General features: G+C 47.3%; 1 protein-coding gene and 1 long non-coding RNA gene across 8 annotated transcripts in view; one reads left to right on the top strand and one right to left on the bottom strand.

Moving 5' to 3' along the window:
• The window catches only part of LOC119964676, an 89,992-nt gene extending 83,572 nt beyond the window's left edge, over nucleotides 1-6,420 (bottom strand). Inside the window, exon 1 of the long non-coding RNA XR_005460345.1 lies at nucleotides 6,129-6,420. This is a non-coding gene — a long non-coding RNA (uncharacterized LOC119964676). The remainder of the gene's footprint in view (nucleotides 1-6,128) is intronic.
• Nucleotides 1-19,388, top strand: part of pde4ba (phosphodiesterase 4B, cAMP-specific a) — a 1,084,249-nt gene that overhangs the window by 935,237 nt on the left and 129,624 nt on the right. The gene's annotated exons all lie outside the window — the stretch shown is intronic.

The raw sequence follows: 19,388 nt of genomic DNA, 5'->3' as shown, positions 1-19,388 counted from the left end.
GTCCTTGACACACTTACTGATGAAGTCAGTGACGGTGGTTACATACTCGTCCAGGTTAGCTGCCGTGGCCTTGAATATGGACCAGTCCACAGTCTCCAACCAGTCACGGAGGATGACCTCAGATTCCTCGGACCAGCACTGCACAGTTTTCTTGACTGGCTCAGCACGCTTGAGTTGCAGTTTGTAAAAGAAAAGGGATGGGGGTGAGAACTTGCAGAGAGTCACCATGCTCCGGCGCCATCTTGAACAGCATCAGCGATCTATTGTGGTCTTTGTGAGGGTTTTCAAATTCTTTACCCCTCAGTTGCCATGGCGATGATATCTCTTTCGTCAATTGGCACAAGGTCTCGAGTCAGCGGAAGTTGGTGCCGGATTGGGGTACATGAAGCTGACTGGGTATAATTGCTTCCTTGTTGAGCACAAAAGGGGCCACAGATGGAGGGTCATCTTCAGTACTAACCTCTGGTGGAGGATCAATCTTCGCGGTCTCCATTTTGGGCTCTGAACTTCATTGTCAGGGGAACAACTCTCGAGCCCCTACCAGAGCTAGTCACAATGGGTGTCAAGGAATCTCTGCAAAAATTGTCCCCACTGGAGTGTGGTCCAAGTGTTTTTTCACAGCCTTCCTTGGATTTTGACTTTGTAGGAAACCAGACCAATCTTTTCATGAACGATTCCTGGGTCCATTGGAGCCATCTCAAAGTTCCACACATAGACAGAATCTGTTACGAAGGTCTTTTTGAGTCTCCTGGTGTCGTAGATCCTTTTTTGTGTCGCCTGTTTTGACTCCACCTTGCCCCTCACCCCAAGTTGGGAAACAGCAGGCTGAGCCTGGTGCGTAGTCATCGTCCCATTAACAATTCTGCTGGTGCGACTCCTGTCATCATGTGTGGCATAGTTCTATGATCAAAGAAGAACAGAGCCAAAATAATATCCAGGGAACCAGGAGGCTGTTTCTTCACTCTGGTTTTGAACGTTTGAACTGCCTGTTCGGTCAGGCCAATGGACGATGGAAAGTATGGCGACACTCGGATCTGTTTAATGCCATTCGACCTCATGAATACATGAAATTTTCCACTTATTTACCTTATCAGATACGAGAACCCCCGGTATGATGTGGGCAAGAGGTTTTGCCAGAGATTTTCTATTGTTGCATGAGAAGTCGTGGAAGCCATGCAATGTACTCTTAACCATTTTGATTGGGTGTTGACCATAATAAGGAACATTGTTCCCAGGAATGGGCTAGCGAAGTCCACGTGCACCCGTACCCATGGTCTTCCAGGACGTTCCCATGGGCGCAAAGAGGCTGAATGGATGTTAGATGTTTCAGACTTTAGATGTTTTAAGAAGAATAGAGAGGGAGGTAAAAGTGGAGGGAGAGTGCATCATAGCTGCAGAAAAGAGAAGTGGAGCTTCTAGTCAAGCGGAAGAAGGAAGCTTACGTAAGATTGATGAAGCAAGGATCTGGCATGGCTCTAGAAGGTTGCAAGGTAGCCAGGAAGGAACTTTTCCCCAGGGCGGAAATAGCTTCATGAGGGGACATATTTTTAAGGTGATTGGAGGAAGGTTTAGGGGACATGTCAGAGGTAGGCTGTTTACACGGAGAGTGGTGGGTGTGTGAAATGCACTGCCAGCGGAGGTGGTGGAGTCAGAGTCATTAGGGACATTTAAGCGGCTCTTGGACAGGTACATGGACACCACATGGACAGCAGTAACTTGAAGGGGTGCAGGTTAGGTTTATCTTAGATTAGGATAAATGGTCGGTACAGCATTGTGAGCCGAAGGGCCTGTACTGTGTGTACTGTTCTATGTTCTATGTCATCCGTGGGGTGACATAGAACACTTCTGATACTGAGGATTCTATGGCACAATTTTGCCAGTGTGGGGTCCTTCTGGGTCCATGTTTGAATCTGCTTCATGGATACTGGAAAGGTATCCAGGAAGTTCAAGGTTATACTGACTTCTTCCAAAGTGTCCTCTGTATATGTGGCTAACCTGACCCTGGTATATAGCAGGCCTAGGGACAAGATGCCCACCCGGAGATCCTGAAGGGTCTGTTCCCCAATGATGGAAACGGCAGCTCACATATCCACCTCAATTTATAGGGAATGACCGTTGCCCAAGAATTTATCTTCATCGAGCAACCTTAGGGGTAGTGAAGCAGTTTCATCCTCTACGGACTGATCGGCTGATGCGCGATCAATAACTACTGAACCGAGGATGTAGTCCGAATTGAAGGCTTTAATCAACAAGATGTTTCCCCAGCAGCTCGAGTACAGAAAGAAGGCCAGCTGCTGGGGCACACGGGTTCTTATACCCCGCCTCACTGGGCGGAGCTACCTTACATTCCGACCAATGAAATGCAAACACTTGGGCCAATGAGCAGCGAGCCTTCTCCACCAATGGTAGCTCACACTCCCAGATACCGTAGTACCTCTAGTCATACTACCACATCGGCTTGAAAGGTTCGGGCCTGAGGTGGTTTTGGCTTCTGGCCTGGGCGGCACACATCCTGCTGATTTTGACAGCCTTGCCTGGGTTATGTCCTTTGGCCACAGGGGTTGTTACTAGCCTCGATGACCCCTTCCTTCATAAGCCGGTGGACCTCGGACCTGATGAAGACCCGGTCCTGGGCACTGTATCGTCTGCTCCTGGTGGCGACAGGTTTGCAATCCGGGGTGAGGTTTGCAAGCAAGGACGGGGGATCGACTTTGAGGGTCGCGAGGCTGCAGACAGTGAGGGGAGGTATAGGGCCACCGAATTTAAATGTTAGGCTCTGGAGGTTACACTGGAAGTCTAACCCCAGGAGTGTGGCCGCACAGAGGTGGGGGAGGACGTAGAGCCTGTAATTTGTGAACTTCCTCCCCTGGACCATGAGGTTCGCTATACAATACCCCTTGATCTCAACTGAATGGCAGCCAGAGGCCAGGGAGATTTTTTGCTTTACGGGATGGACTGGAAGAGAGCAGCGTCTGTCCGTGGCAGGGTGTATGAAACTCTCCGTGCTCCCGGAGTCCAGCAGGCAGGACGTTTCGTGCCCGTTGAGCAGGACCTTCGTTGTCGCCGTAGAGAGGGTGCGGGATCGAGACTGGTCCAAGGTGACTGATGCGAGTCATGGCAGAAGATCGGAGTCGTCATCGGGCAGTGCGTAGTCACCCGCGCCGGGGTACTCGGAGCTGATCCAAGATGGCGGCGCCCACAGGTCGCACATGGCTGGGATGGACAAAATGGTGGTGCCCGTCCCCCGTACGTGGTGTTTTTAAAAACAAGATGGCGGCACCCGGAGGCCGCACGTGGTTTGGGAGATGGGGACGGAGAAGTTTGCGGGCCTCATGGGGCCCTCGGAGAGAGACGGGCGGCGTCCCGCAGTCGCTGCCCGGGACCGCAGCGACCGCCTTGGCCTGGCAAACCGACAGAAAATGGCCCTTCTTACCGCAGCCCTTGCACGTTGCCGATCGGGCTGGGCAACGCTGTCGGGGGTGTTTAGCCTGTCCACAAAAATAGCAACGGGGCCCAGCGGGGTTTCCAGGGCGTCTTGCAGCGCAGGCCTGAGGCGATTCAGAGTCCGTAGGGGAACGGAAGCTGAATTCCACGCTGCCCAGGGGGCCGCCATGCGGTCGGGAGCATACGAACGGGCGTTTCTGTTCGCAACATCTAGAGAGTTTGCGAGGGCCCGGGAGGCTCAAAGTTTCCTTCTCTAACAGTCTCTGGTGGATTTGTGGGAACTGCATACCCGCAACAAAGGCGTCTCGGATTAACAGTTCAGTGTGCTCATTAGCAGAAACTTGCGGGCAGCCACAGTTCCTCCCCAGTACAAGGTGCGCACGGTAATAATCGTCTAACGACTCACCAGGGATCTGCTGCCTCGTAGCCAGCAAGTGCTGAGCGTAAACTTGATTCACCGGCCGGATGAAGTGTCCTTTAAGCAGTTCCATGGCGGAGTCATAGTCGGACATGTCCTCGATGAGCGTGTAGATGGCGGGGGGGCTGCGTTGTAGACACTCTGGCTTGATGCGGAGCTCCAACCTTTAAAATCTTGTTGATTAAATTGATGCGCGATCAGTAACTACTGAAACGAGGAAGGAGTCCGAATTGAAGGCTTTAATCAACAAGATATTTCCCCAACAGCTCGAGTACAGAAAGAAGGCCGGCTGCTGGGGAACACGGGTTCTTATACCCCACCTCACTGGGCGGAGCTACCTAACGTTCCGACCAATGAAATGCAAACACTTGGGCCAATGAGCAGCGAGCCTTCTCCACCGATGGTAGCTCACACTCCCAGGTACCGTAGTACCTCTAGTCATACTACCACATCGGCTTGTAAGGCTCGGGCCTGAGGTGATTTTGACTTCTGGCCTGGGTGGCACGCGTACTGCTGATTTTGACAGCCTTGCCTGGGTTATGTCCTTTAGGCACACTTACAGCAGCCTTGGAGCTGACACTTTTAGTCCTCCAGAGGGGCGTCCCTGGTGTAATCGGTTTATCTGGACATCTTTTTTTTCTTTTATAAATTTAGAATATCCAATTCTATTTTTTCCAATTAAGGGCCAATTTAGCATGGCCAATTGACCTACCCTGCACATCCTTTTAGACACGGGGAGAATGTACAAGCTCCATACAAACAGTAACCCGGGGCCGAGATCGAACCCAACCTCAGTGCTGTGAGACAGCAGTGCAAACCACTTCACCACCGCTCTGCCCTTTCTAGCCATCTTTTGAGATGCCAGAATGCCCTGGCTGAATGTTGAGTTGGTGGTGGGTGAGGCAGGGAGCCTTCACTGGGAATGCTGGCTTTTCTGTTTGAGGTTGTGCTCCCCCGTTATGTTCTTGTGCTGGGTCAGTGTGAATGATGCACAGAAGAACATCTGGTTCTTGAGTAGTTAAAGTATTTTGCTATAAAATAAATGCATGGTAAAGATAATTATAATAAATATATTACAAACTACTAATACAGATAAATTATCCTGGAGCTGCTGCAAGTGTGACGAGTCACTAACATGACTAGATCCCAACTCCTCGAGGTACAGAGTCATGTGGTAGACTTACACTGTCACCTGCTGGTCGGAGGATGTTTCCATCATTGTCTACAAGATAGCTGATGCGACCATCAATTCACTCAGAGACACGAGTTGGAGTAAACTGTGGCTTTAATTGGTTTACAACTGAGCCTGCCTGCGACTGTGCTGAACTGAGGGCGGCCTCGCAGGACCGCAGCACTTATACTTCCTGATGAGGGCGGAGCCCTGTACATGCTCCTCATCTCCCCCTGTGGGCAGTGCCACGCAACGACTCACAGATGGAACCCACAGGGACACAGTAATGTACAGTGTGAATTATAGTGGTTACACATTCACCACATTCACCCCCTGTTAAAAATCAAGTCCGGCGGGGGTGACGAGTCTACAAGTTCAGTCGGTCCAGCACCCGAATCGTGCGTTGCGACCGACCAAGCACTGGTGTTGCAGCCGTTTCGGATGGCTGTGGAAGGATGTTCGGTGCGAGTCCGAGTGTGAATTATAGTGGTTACACATTCACCACAACAGCTTATGCATATCATTACATCCTCCCCCCCCCCCCCCCACCCCCCAAACCTGAGAAAGCTGCGGTCCATCATCCCTGGATTTCTTGTGCCCCTTTCTCTGCAAGCTCTTAAGATAGTGCTAATCTTTTCGCCCTTTTGAGATCTCGGGTGGGTTCTGCCAACAATTTTTGTGCATCCCGGTATTATTGATCCCACACACGAGCCAGTCATGTAGCATCTCAATCAGTATCCCCAGCATTCACTTCCTTAGTCCAGCCAGGAATTCTGTCATGGGTTCTCTGGCCGCGTTGAATCGGTAATGCTGAAGGATTGCACATGGCTTTGGGTCGTAATTGTTCTTTACTAGATCCACAAGTTAACTGTTTTAGTGTCGGGTGCTGCAGGATAATTTAAACTCTTAATAATGCTTAATGTTAGGGTCCTGCATGCTGTCAAAAGGAGTACTTTATGTCTGTCATCCCCCTCTGGCATGGAAGACATAGCGCATGCATTTGCCGTACTGGGGTCAGTCTTCCATGTTCACATCAATGGGCTTGAGCATCCCAAACAAGGGCATTAATGTGGCTTTTTCGGCTTTGTTTCTTACCGGAATCGTCGTCGGAGAGTTTCGAAAAAGTTAAGAATCCTGTGCTTGATTCTCGCCGCCGGTCTAATAATTCCAAGAGGAGCCGAGTGAAAGGCCAAATTGGTTTATTTTAAGCTGAAAATAAAGCTGCAGCACGACCCACAAAACAAACTTCCCAGCCCAGGACTATCAGGAACTGCCGGTCTGGGTCTGGGAGCTACATATAAAGGTTCTGCTGCTCAGCCCCAGTTAGGTGAGCCTCCGCTCGGTCACCACAGGAACTCTTATTCTACAAAGCCCATGGGGTGCTCAATCCCCGTGGTCCTTGTGAGGGTTATCACATGTGCATTCAGGATTGTCTAGCAAGTGCTGTCCAATCGCAGTATCACATTTAAAAGTAAATTTGTTTTGTCTTTTGCAAGCATGGACTGATTAAGCACATCTGTGCTCTGCCTATTCCCAACAACCAGAGGAACATATTGATTGATCGGTCACCCAATAGTTGGGACTTTCGACTTACATACACAGCATCGCACTGGCACTGAAAGTCATACATGATGTTGCTCAATTTTATGTTAGGCAACACTATTTTTCAAACTGATGGTAAGGTCCGACAGGAAAATAACACTCCCTGTTGGCACTACATTGTGGCAGCATGAAATATTTTGTTGTTGTTTGAACTTCTGAGATACTTTGGGTGGGATTCTCCGAGCCTCCATGCTGAAATTGTGATCGTGGTGCATCATTGACTTTGTCTATATATGTGTTTCTGGAACCCACCTCTTCATTCACCTGAGGAAGGAGCAGTGCTTTGCAAGCTCGTGATTCAAAATAAACCTGTTGGGCTTTAACCTGGTGTTGTAAGACTTCTTACTGTGAGGGTGATGGAAGCAGAGATAATCATTGGTTTCAGAATGAAATCAGATGGGACTTCCGGTGGGTGGCGGCCATAGTGTGAGTGGTTGCACACAGGGCAGCTCCTGATAGAAAAGAGCTCTTTTTACCCCATACCAGGAGTAACTTTGACGGGAAAGTGCAGCTGGAGTTCAGAGGAGAAGTCGTCTCCCCCTCCCCCCCCAGGTGTGGCATGTCTGCTGGTTACCAAAGCCGGAAGAAGAAGGTGAAAGACCTGGCCAAGGAGTTGAAAGAGACCTGTGGCACAGGAGCTATTGAAAAGGTGGCACAAGGGGAAGGGTCAGTGCAGGTTGGAAGGCCTCAGATGTAATAGTAGGTGGCTTTCATCAGGGAAGATTTCCATCAACAAAGGAAAAAGATGCAGGAAGACAGATCGATGGCCATCAAAGGGGCTACGGCACCCCTGAAGGGTTCAATGGAAAGGATTTATAAATGTTTGGAGGCACAGAGTTTGCACGTCCAAGAGATTGAGAGGGTGATGTTGGACCACAGCGATCAGGAGGTGGCATTGGAGGCAGAGGTGGGGCTCTTAGGAGACCTTTCACGATGCTGAGAGCAAGGTTGAAGAACAAGAGAATAGGTCGAGAAGGCGGAACCTGCGTATTGTCGGCCTGCTTGAAGGAGTGGAAGGCACGAGTGCCACAAGGTACGTCTCGAGGGCTGGTGGTGGAGGGGGTTCTGGACAAGACCCCAGAGGTGGATAGAGCGCACAGGTCTCTGAGGCAGAACACAAGAACTTGGGAGCCGCCGCGGGCGGTGATCGTAAAACTCCACAGGTTTGTGGAAAAAGAGGTCTTGCAGTGGGCCAGGGAGAAGCGGAAATGGGAGGGGACCAGGATCTAAATGTACCTAGACATTGGAGCTGAACTGGCAAAAACGGCATGCTGGATTCAATAGGGCCAAGGCGGTGCTGTATCAACAGCAGATCAGGTTTGGGTTGCTCTACCCGGCAATACTTTGGGTGACTAATGAGGGCCGGGAATATTACATTGAAGACTCCAGAAGTGGCCAATAGCTTTAATAAGGAGCACAGATTGCGGGAGAACTGCACTTTATTGGGAGACAGAGGTGAGGGTAATGGAGAGTAATGTAAGGGTAGGAGTGGGGGGAGTGGGTTCTTTTCCTTCCAGGTGGAGAGTTCTTTTTTTTCTCTTGTTGGGTTGACAAGGGCAGCAGGGGTGTAAGGGGACAGCCACCCCCCTCCCCCCTCCTGCTGCCTGTGGCTTGAGATATGTCTTTGTTGGGGGAGGGGAGGTCTACCCAGAACAAAGAGGTGAGGGTGGGGAGGGGTGGGGAAGGTCAGTAGGAGGAGTCTTTGGGCAGGAGTTGCCACACTGGCAGATAATGCTGGTACAGAGGTGATGTGGGGGATATGGCCGTGAGGGATGGATGAGGGGGCGGGGGGGGATGGGATGTTAGGGAGGGAAGAGGGAGAGATGCGACGTGGCAGGGTTGGAGAAGAAGCATGATCAGGGCAGAGAAGGGGGCCATCTTGGATGGGCCCGGTACAGGACAAAATTAGAAGGGACAGAGCCGAGGGAGAGGATGACAGATGGTAGAGGGGAACAGAGGCGTAAGCCCCCGGTAAGCCATACAACGTAGAACGTGCAAGGCCAAATTGGACCGGTGAAAAGATCTTGAGCTTTTGCACATCTCAGGAGTTTAAAGGCAGAGGTGGTCTTTCTGCAGGAGACACACCTCTGGGTGAAGGACCAGGTCAGGTTGAGAAAGGGATGGGTGGGTCAGGTATTTCACTCGCGGTTTGACTCAAAGTCACGAGGGGGGAGGCCATCTTGATGAGCAAGAAGACAGGGTTTGTAAGTGCAAAGGAAGTGGGGGACCCGGGTGGAAGATATGTGATAGTGAGTGGGGTATTGGAGGGGACACCGGTGGTGTTGGTAAATGTATCTGCACTGAATAGGGACGATATAGGATTTATGAGGGGGTTTCTGGCAATGATCTCAGATTTAATCACGTGCCAATTGATCGTGGGAGGAAATTTTAATTGTGTTCTAGAGCCAAGGCTGGACAGGTCGAGCCGCAGGTCAATGCGAATGATACGGATGGCAATAGAACTGGGAGGGATCGTGGAAAAGATGGGTATGGTAGACCCATGGCGCTTTAAGAACCTAGGGGGAAGGGAGTCTTGCTTTTTCTCACATATTTACAGGGTGTACTCCAGAATCGACTCTTTTGTGGTGAGCCGTGAGGTGTTGGTAGGGGTGGAGGGGGCAGAGTGTGCGGGGATAGTAATTTCGGACCATGTGCCCCACTGGCTGAAGATTCGGCTTAGATCAAGGCGGGAGCAAAGGCCTGAATGGAGCTCGATTTGGGGTTGTTGGCAGACAGAGGGTTCTGTGATAAGGTGTGGTCGGTGATTAAAGACTATGTAGAGTTGCACCAGAACGTTGAGGTGTCGGCAGCCACGTTTTGGGAGGCACTGAAGGCAGTGGTCCGAGGGGAGATTATCTCTTTCAAGGCACATGAGGGTAGGAAAAGGAGGGAGGAGTATGGGTGTTTAATGAACAAGATTGTCAAAGTAGACTGGGATTATTCGGGGGCACCGACCATGGAGGGATTGCACAGTATAAGGGGTATGAAGGAAAGGGCCCCGAGCCGGTTGGTTATCCGGGGGAATTTTACAAGGAGTTTGCGACGGAACTGGCACCGCATCTGTTGGGGGCGTTTAACGAAGCGCCGGAGAAGGGGGAGTTGCCGGAGACGATGACGCAGGCAACATTCACATTTATGGGCAGGACAGTAGCACATGTGGCTAGCACTGTGGCTTCACAGCGAAGTCCCAGGTTCAATACCCCGCTGGGTCACTATCTGTGAGGAGTCTGCGCTTTTTCTCCCTGTCTGAGTGGGTTTCCTCTGAGTGCTCTGATTTCCTCCCATAGTCCAAAGACGTGCAGGTTAGGTGGATTGGCCATGCTAAATTGCTCTCAGTGTCCAAAAAGGATAGGAGGGGTTATTGGGTTATGGGGATAGGGTGGAGGTGAGGGCTTAAGTGGGTCAGTGCAGACTTGATGGGCCGAATGGCCTCCTCCTGCACTGTATGTTCTATGTATCTATGTATTGATACCAAAGATGAGAAAGGACCCGTTAGAATGTGGGTGGTAAAGGCCCATATCGCTGTTAAATACAGATGTAAAAGTGCTGGCTGAACAGGTGGCAGGGAGGATGGAAGGTTGTGTCCTGGGGTGGTCGTGGAGGACCAGAATGGCTTCGTAAAGGGCTGGCAGCTCTCCAGTAATATAAGGAGGCTGTTAAATATGATTATGACTCTGTCAAGAGGATGGGTATTGGAGGTATTGGAGTCCGTGGATGCAGAGAGGGATTTGACCGCGTGGAGTGACGGTACCTGTTTGAGGTCCTGGGAAGGTTCGAGTTTGGGCCGAAGTTTGTGGCTTGGTATGACTGTGGCACCAGTGGCAAGTGTAAAGACCAATGATATGGGCTCACAAAGCTCTGGGTTACACAGGGTAACAAGGCTAGGGTGCCCGCTGTTGCCGCTGCAATTCATGCTAGCTATAGAGCCTCTGACAATGGCCCTCAGGGGGTTGGCAGGGGGGGGGGGGGGGGGGGGGGGGGATTATGAGGGGGAGTAGGGAGCATTGGGTGCTGCTAAATGCGGACGACCTGTTACTGTATGTGTCGGACACAGTGGAGAGCATGGGGAGGGTCATGAGCCTATTAGAGAAGTTTGTGGCATTCTCAGGATACAAGTTGAACATAGGGAAAAGTGAAGTGTTCCCAGTGAATGAGTTGGGTTGGAGAGCCAACCAAGGGGGTTACCATTTAAAGTAGCCAGGGATAGATTCAAATTCCTGGGGATTCAGGAAATGGAAGAGTGGGTGGCGTTGCATAAATGGAATTTAACAAGCTGGTGGAGGAGGTTAGGGAGGATCTGAAGAGGTGGGGCATGCTGCATCGGGCTCTGGCAGGGAGGGTCCAAGTGGTGAAGATGAATGTTCTGGCAAGGTTCCTATTCATATTCCAGACGCGTCCGATTTTTGTACTGAAAGCCTTTTTCTGGAAGCTGGATACGATTATTTTAGACTTTGTATGGCCAGGGAAGTATCAAGGGTAAAGAGGACCCTGTTACAGTGGCAGAGGCAGAAACGGGGGTTGACGTTGTCGAACCTGCTGCATTATTACTGGACGGTGAACGTGGAGAAGGTAATGCGGTGGTGGGAAGGAGAGGGGGCAGAATGGGTTTGGATGGAGGAAGAAACTTGTAAGGGGTACAGCCTGAGGGCTATGGTGACGGCGGCGTTGCTACTGACGCTAAGCAAATATACGGAGAGCCCGGAGGGGCAATCCACAGTGAAGGTCTGGAACCAGCTGAGGAGGCACTTGAGGATAAAGGGGGTGTTGGTGTTAACACCGATGTGCGGAAATCACGGATTTGAACCGGGGGGATGGGGACAGAGGGTATGTATAGGAAGTGGACAGGAGTGGGGGCTGGTTAAGGTGAGGGATCTATACCTGGAATAGAGGTTTGCCAGTATAGAAGAACTGAAGGAGAGGGTAGAGCTCCTGAGGAAGTGAGTTTAGTACTTGCAGGTAAGGGACTTTGCGCGGAAGGTTTGGAAAGAGTTCCCCAAGCTACCGAAGTATGCCGTGTTGGAGCGACTGCTGCTCCCGGATGTGGACGGGGAGGGCAAGATCGGAGACATATATGGGTGGCTGAGAGAGCAGGGAGGCGAGGAGGTGGTGAAGATTAAGGAGAAGTGGGAGGGGGAGCAAGGAAGGGAGATGAATTGGGGAGTGTGGAGTGAGACGCTATGCAGGGTAAATGCAACCTCCTCATGTGCGAGGATGAGCCTGATACAATTCAAAGTGGTACACAGAGTGCATGTGACTCGGGCAAAAATGAGTGGGTTCTTCCAGGGAATGGCAGACAAGAAGTGTGGGCGGGGACCAGAAAACCACTCGCATATTTTTTGGGGCTGCGAGAAGCTAGAGAGATATTTGCCGGGAGTATTTGCGGCACTAACGAGGATTGTGGGGGAGGAGGTTGGGCCGAACCCTTTGTGATATTCGGGATATTGGAGAAGCTGGAGCTGATGAAGGGGAGGAAGGCCAATGTCATGGCCTTGGCCTCTCTGGTTGCCAGGCAAAGGATCTTACTGGAATGGCGGTCGGCATCGCCGCTGGGGGTGGTGGCCTGGCTGGGAGACTTATACAAATTTCTCCACCTGGAAAAGATTAAATATGAATTGAGAGGTTAAGTGGATGGCTTTGAGGCAAGGTGGGGGATGTTCGTGGCCACGTTTGAGGAGTTGTTCATCGTGGAGAGTGGGGGTTGAAAATGGGGTAAAATTTGTACAAACTGTATAATTGTGTGTTTGGGAGTATGTTCCCAGACTTTTCTTTTTTGTAACCGTTTGAGAAAGTTTGGAATAAAATACATTTTTTTAAAAAGAAGGAAATCAGATGGTACTTGAGGGAAATAAACTTGCAGAAATACACAGGTTGAATGGGGGAATGGGACTGACTGGAGTGAACTACAGAGAGCCAGCATGGACAGACTGGCCTCATACTGTGCTATTATAACTGAAACTGGCTTGCTAACAACAGAACTGGGAGTAAAACCAGGAATCTTGCTTATGCATGTGGACTGTGCATTTGTCAACTGTATTAAACACGTATTGATGAGATTATTTTAATTTCTATAAATAATCTGGAATTAATATTTTTTGACATTTTCAATTTTCTACCAAGCCGGAGAGCTTCAATTTGTGTCATAGTCTACTCTCTTTGAGTAATACACAATGTGTGTTACTTTTTCAACCACAGAAGTGAATTTATGAATAATCATCTACGTACTGTCTGAGCCCCTGTGTTCCTAATATTCTAAGAAGATGACAATGTAGAAGTAAAATAAATAGTTGTTGTGTGAGGAAAGACGTTAGGCTTCACAGAACCACACTTGAGTCAATTGAACTTAATCTCAGTTTCAAGAATCCCTTATGTCACTATTGACGTTCAACTGCCATTTGTTTGGGAGAAAGATTTACTGAATGAATTTTAACTTCAAAAGGAGATGAGCAATTTTGATGCCAAAAATTTTATTTCACAATCTACTTTCAAACTGGAGTATGTGCACATTCCAAGAACATGGTTACTTTAGCTTTCAACCATGATGTTGCTCAATATTTTGTTATAAAAAGAAAAACAATTTCTGAAAATCTTCAATAAACCCAAAACAATTGCTAGAAATGTACAGCAGGACCAGTCAACAATTTGGAAGAGGAAAATAGCTTATCATTTCAGTTGAAACATTTCCTCAAATTGTTTTTCTCTCAGATGTTGAGCATTTTCATCGTTACAATTTATTGAATATTATCAACAACCTTTAAGCCGAAAATAATTTTCAATACTCCTATTTTCAACTAATTTCCAAACATATGGGCCTAGAAATTTGTTTTTAATCAGTCGTTCTTCATTAAGTGGCATGTGAATTGTGGAACTCTCAGGGAAGTGTGACAGCAGGCAATTTAAATTGCCCAAGTTTCGTACCTGCCCTAAGGGTACAAAGGATTGACCATTGCATTTTGCATTTTAATTATTCTCTTGAGTAGTTGACAAGGTCAGCAGCCCAAATCAGATTGAATCCTTTTGAATGTATGCAACCTTTATTGGGTCATGTGGGACCAATCCAGAATCGAGGTGAATTAGTGCCAGCAGAGGCCTGTAAAGGAATAAAAGTGTTCCTCTGGTCCCCAGAATGAAATATTTCAGCTGCCACTGCCATGATCTATTTCTTTCCCTCCCCACCTCCAAAGGGAGGGAATGGATCTGAAATTGGGCAGTATCATTTAAATGAGGCTGAAAGTTCCAAGTGTTATGTTCTGTATTGTGGCTGTGGTAAAGATGCACACAGAACATCTAGTTCTTTGACTAGTAAGATAGTTTATTAACAAAGTGAACACGTTGAAAGATAACTAACGAACTATAGTACAAAAGGTAATGAACAGGTTAATTCCCCTAGAGCTACTTCTAATGCGACTCTCCTCTAGTATGACTTACTACCAACTGAAGGATCTCTGGAGTCACATGGTGGATCTCTATCGACACCTACTGGTCGGATATCATAAAGATAACTAGATACACTAATAAATAACTATGGACATTACTGTACATATGCATATCACCACATCCCCCTTCCTTTGGAAGTGTTAACATTTACAAATGTAACTGTGCTTCATCAAACATGATATCATAACAATTTCAAGCATGTAACTGAAAAGAGTTCAATACAAGTTCAGTCTCACAGGTTTATGACACAATCTGGTTGATTTCCTGAGTAATGGCTGAATGGGCAATCGTGTTCCACCAACATTTATTGTTGGTGTTCCTGCTTGTTCTGTATTTATAGTTGCAGATGCTTCTCTGAGTGCAGGCTCTGATTGGTGGTCTGTATCCTCTTCAAGCATTTTGGGATTACATACCACGTGAACTCTGTTGGACTCAACACGAAGGGACGTTGAATTTTCTACAGCGCTCTTCGATTTCTCCGCAAGACTACGTCATCCTCAGTGATGATGAGAAGCAAATGTGTACCTGCCTGTTGCAGTACCTTTGCGAGCCTTGATCATCCATTTCCATTGGCATCCTCCAGTCTAACCATGTCATCTCGATGTACTGGCTGGAGCTTCCTTGCGGATCTATCATAGAACCCTTTCTGCCTTCTTTTCTGAAGAAGCAGTTTACGCTCCAGTCCCCGATCCACAGGGTGAGTTGCAATGGAAGGTAGGATCGTTCATAGCTGTCGATTCATCATCAGCTGTGTTGGTGACAGCCCACTGACAAGTGGGACAGAACGATAGCTCAAAAGTGCCAGATACATGCCTTCCTGGCTGTCAACGGCCTTTTTCAGCAGCTGTTTAACAATGTGCACAGGACTTGAAGTAGTGTGCTTAAAGTTATAATGACGAGTGAACTCATTCGGCTCATAGTTTTTGAAGCAGGGACTGGTCAGTCATAACAGTGTTTGGTATCCCATGTCGACACCGGACAAAAATCTCTTTCGCATGTTGGATAACACACTGAGCAGTCGGGTTGGCTAGCTGTGCTACCTCCGGATAATTAGAGAGGTAGTCAATGACCAAAAGGTATTCTTTTCCATTGAAGTGAAAAAGATCGTTGCCCACTTTCTACCAAGGAGTTATCATGATTTCACCCATGTGCATTGACTCTGCTCTGCTTGCACTGGAACTTCTGACAAGTGTCACAGTTATCAACCATGACTGCAATGTCATGGGTGATACCAGGCCAATAAATGGTACCCCTGGCCCTGCGCTTGCCCAAGGGGTACCTTTCACCGCCCAGGTGCACTTCATGGAGCTTCTTGAGAATGAGTGGCCTCAAGAAATGCGGAATCACAATCCTGTGCTGTCACAGTAGAAGGCCATTTGCCTCACTCAACTCTGCCCTCACATTTTGCAATAATCTGAGCAGGAACCCTTAGTCCATCCCTCGTGGAGATACGTTATTACTTTTTGTCGCACTGTGTCCTTTCTTGATTAGATGTGACTTATCTTCAGAGACTGGAAGAGACGCAGTGACGAGATTAACATGGACTTGCACGTGCTCACCAACTGTGGCTCGAGATAGTGTGTCAGCAACAATGAGATACTTGCCTGGTGCGCAGATTAGATTGAGATCGTAGCGTTGGAGCTTCATAATCATGCGCTGGATCATCTAGGATATTTTGCTCAAATTCTTCTGTACAGTTGAGACGAGTGGCCTGTGGGCAGTCTCCACAAGAAAAGTCGGAAGACCATACACATAATCATGGAATTTGGCCAAATCACTGATTAACCCAAGGCATTCTTTTTCAATTTGTGCATACCTGCACTCCATCTCTGACATTGCTCTGAATGCGTATGCCACAAGCAGCCAGCTATCCTCTGCATTCTGCTGTTGTAACGCAGTTCCCCGACCATCCTTAAATGCATCGGTTGAAATTTTGGTCTTTCTCGCAGGGTCAAAAAACATTAGAACTGGCGCTGGAGTCAAGGAGATTTGCAACACTTGCCATTCCTGCTCATGTCTGGGGGGCCATTGGAACAAGTGTCATACTTGTCACATGTGGACCCCCAAATTATGTCATCCACACAGACTCAGATGTCTGGTAACCCTTCAACAATATGCTTCATGGCACGATGGGAGCATTTCTGAAGCAGAAATTATGGCAAATGGCATCCAAAGGAAACAATAGCACCCAAAGTGTGTGCTAAACGGACACAGCTTTATGCTCGCTTTGTCAAGTTTGCACTGCCTAACCCTAAAGCCTTGTGATGCGTCCAACTTGCTGAAACATGTCACTCCAGCCATCTGGCATGTTATTTCCTCCCTCTTCGGAATCAGTTAGTGCTCTCTCTTGATATTAAGGTTCAGGTCTTTGGGGTCCATGCAAATTCGTAGGTCATTATTCCTCTTTGTGATGCACACTGTGGTAGTATGACTAGAGGTACTACGGTACCTGGGAGTGTGAGCTACCATTGGTGGATAAGGCTCGCTGCTCATTGGCCCAAGTGTTTGTATTTCATTGGTCGTGACGTAAGGTAGCTCCGCCCAATGAGGCGGGGTATAAGAACCCGTGGTACCCAGCAGCCAACCTTCTTTCTGTACTTGAGCTGCTGGGGAAACACCTTGTTGATTAAAGCCTTCAATTAGGACTACTCCTTCGTTTCAGTTGTTATTGATCGCGCATCACACACCATGGAGTTAACGCAGTTTGTAGGTTCTTTCATACATTTGATGACTCCTAGAGCCATCATTCTGTCTAACTCAGCGTTCAATTTATCCTTCAATGGGGCATGTATGACTGGCTTCACATTCTCCTTCAATTGGATACATACGTAACTGTCTTTTAATGCTGCCAGGCCTGCTGAGATTTTCCAGCATTTTCTCTTTGGTTTCAGATTCCAGCATCCAGGGTAAATTGCTTTTATTTAATTATATACATTAGTAGATTACTATATACACTACTGTGCATATGCGTATCACCACACCAAGAAGCCAAACTACGCTGCAGTAAAATGGTTTTGAATTGCACCAAACGCACTTGCCAAAAACTTCACTTCAAGTAAAATTGGTGTCACATTTCTCAGACAGGAGATTGGGGAAGAAATAATAGCTGATTCTTTTTCCTTATCTAGTCAAGGGTACTGTGCCTATTTGCAATCCTCTGACTACTATGCTGGCTGAGATCAATTTATGAGTATCTGTTTGTATTACATACTCTTTGGAAGTGAGAATTGATGTTTTTCAGCTTCTGAGAAACACGAGTTTGCGCAAGTAGTTAATTGTCAAAGCTCCATCTGGAATAATCAGAATCCAGTTCCCAATCGGTAAATCCATTCCGTGTTTTTTTGGTTATCCTCAAACACAACTCTGAAAGCCGGTTTCATGCGCCCAAGTAAATATTTCAGTAATGCTATTGACGTCATTGAAATCATTAATTGGACAGAAGGCCCTCCCAGCTGCAAAACCTGCCAAAACACTGAACACTCCACACAAACTGTATTTAAAAACAGTTTATTTTAAAAAGAAACTGCATTATCACTGACATGTTTTCATGTTGCCCTTTTTATGAAACTAAATCAAATGAATATTAAATTTAAAAATTCCACTTTATCTAGAATGCATATTTATGAGAACCAAAAATATTCACGATAATAAGGTATTCCTATTTTGCCATTTTTGGTTACTTTAAAGATATTTTAGGCAAAGTCCTCATATACTGTATTGAAAAATTTATACAAAACATGTTCAGATTTGAGAATTTCACAACGTTCCAGTCTTTCTGCCTTAATTTCAGAATAGCAAAAGAGCAATTATTATGATACTTTCATACAGTATTCTAGGTCATCAGTTTATAATCTAGGTTGAAACTTTAGATCTGATTTTAATGTTGGGACGGGTGTGCAAGTAACGAGGCAGGGTTAAGTGGCAATGTGGGGAAAGGGTAGGTACAGTGCACATGAGCCCAAAAGTGGGCAGTGACAACAGGGACATAGAAGGATGATTTTAATAGCCAAGCCCCATCAGCTGTCTTCACTTCCCATCTGAAACACTACCTGGCCAGCATAGGAAAATGGGTATTCAGAAGGCAAGGGGCCACAATCTGGGACCTGTGGGATTAGTGGCCAACAGTCAAATAGTGATAGGGGTTCTAGCCACTATCGGTGATAGTTTCTGGGGATGACTGGTGGTGGAGGAAAGAGGATCATTGGACAAAGGAGGTGCAAGTCTTAATAATTAGGACTGGAAGAGCACACCTACCCCTCCTTGTCCATAAATAAACCTAAAATTAAATTTAATTACTAACTGCCAGGGTCTCTTCTAACCTTTGATCCAACACCCAGCAGGTTTGGCCTGATGGTGAAGTAGGGTTGCTAACTCTCCGGGATTGGTCTGAAATTGGGGAGCAATCTTCAGGACACTGTCGTGTGCAACCCTGGAGAAACATTATAGTGGCATTAAAAAAAAGGTATTTTTTGTAATTTTAAAAACATTTCTCTTCGGCAGACATAAAAATGTTGAAAAGGATGGGCGAAGCACTGGGAGTGCTTTCCAATTGATTCAGGAAGGCACACATTTAAATGTAATGGCTGGAGTGTGGGGGCAAGTAATGTGATGAAACCTCCAGGAATACTTTTATTCATGGTTGGCAACTGTACAGTGAAACCATCACTGCTCCCTTGCTCAAGCCTCCAATTGATATTGCAATCTCAATAACATCAGGATCATATGGGGTAAATGATTGCTTTCATTTTACCTGCCCCTTTGCCTGTTTTCTGCCAGGTGAGAGATTTGAGATCCCAGTCTTTCATGTAGTATTGATTGTGTGTTGAATTGTTAGAGGTGCCAGCCTTCAGAAGATGTATTAAGCCAAGACTACCTGTGGACTTTATAGTTCCTGTGGCACATTTCAAAAAAAGAAAAGAATTCTCACAATGCCCTGACTAGCCCTTTTCCTTCAGCCAACTCCGCCAACAAACACAGAGAAATGGATCAATCATCTTGTGTGTAAAACAGCTGCCGCATTTACCTGCACAATGAAAGTGACTGAATTTCAAAGTAAATAATTGCATGTGAAACACTTCTGCGACAATTATAAGACGTGATAAAATTCTATAGAAATGCAACTTCTTTCTTTCAAGTGATTCCTTAGGGTCATGGACCAAAAAAACAAGCACTTCAATGGACTGGTTCTGTTGCTATGCCTTATTAATCAATTTGGGCAAACTTGGTTCTGTACCCAGGCTGTGCTGATACAGTTGATCTTCATTGGGAAAGCAGCTGTGACAATACAAAGAGGCTCAGTGCTGCTTGGCAAGGAAGGAG

Source organism: Scyliorhinus canicula, chromosome 4 (assembly GCF_902713615.1).
Source record: "Scyliorhinus canicula chromosome 4, sScyCan1.1, whole genome shotgun sequence".
NCBI lineage: Eukaryota > Metazoa > Chordata > Chondrichthyes > Carcharhiniformes > Scyliorhinidae > Scyliorhinus > Scyliorhinus canicula.
Note: the sequence above shows the minus strand (reverse complement) of the source record. Positions and strands in the feature narration are given on the sequence as shown.